General features: G+C 70.8%; 1 protein-coding gene across 1 annotated transcript in view; it reads left to right on the top strand.

The window, feature by feature from the left end:
- LOC103901266 (ranBP-type and C3HC4-type zinc finger-containing protein 1) overlaps positions 1–318 on the top strand; it is a 17526-nt gene that overhangs the window by 9439 nt on the left and 7769 nt on the right. The gene's annotated exons all lie outside the window — the stretch shown is intronic.

Here is a 318-nt window from a genome sequence, read left to right as displayed (position 1 = left end):
GCAGGGCTCTGGGAGCCGCTTCCCTCCGTCTTGGGAAGCCACCGCTTGCCTGCACCCTCTGTGCTGCCGAGCGTGCTCGGGAAGAGCCTTCGTGGCCTTCCTGTTGTTTTTCGCTTTACCGAAAGCGGGGGTGGTGAGGAGAGGTCCAGCGTCCGCCTTGGGCGCTCCTCTTGTCCCGCGTCGGCGTCCTGCACCGTGAGCCGTTGGGCTCCGCGGGACCAGGAGTGGGCTCAGCGCCCGCTTGTGCCGATGGGCTGGGGCAGGGCTGGTCCCCGGGATCCGTGCTCCCTGCCCCGGGGGCCGGCCTGGGGCGAGCGG

Source organism: Aptenodytes forsteri, unplaced genomic scaffold, assembly GCF_000699145.1.
Source record: "Aptenodytes forsteri isolate BGI_AS27 unplaced genomic scaffold, ASM69914v1 Scaffold949, whole genome shotgun sequence".
Taxonomy (NCBI): Eukaryota; Metazoa; Chordata; class Aves; order Sphenisciformes; family Spheniscidae; genus Aptenodytes; species Aptenodytes forsteri.
The sequence above is the reverse complement of the archived record's forward strand: the minus strand, read 5'-3'. Positions and strand labels throughout refer to the sequence as shown.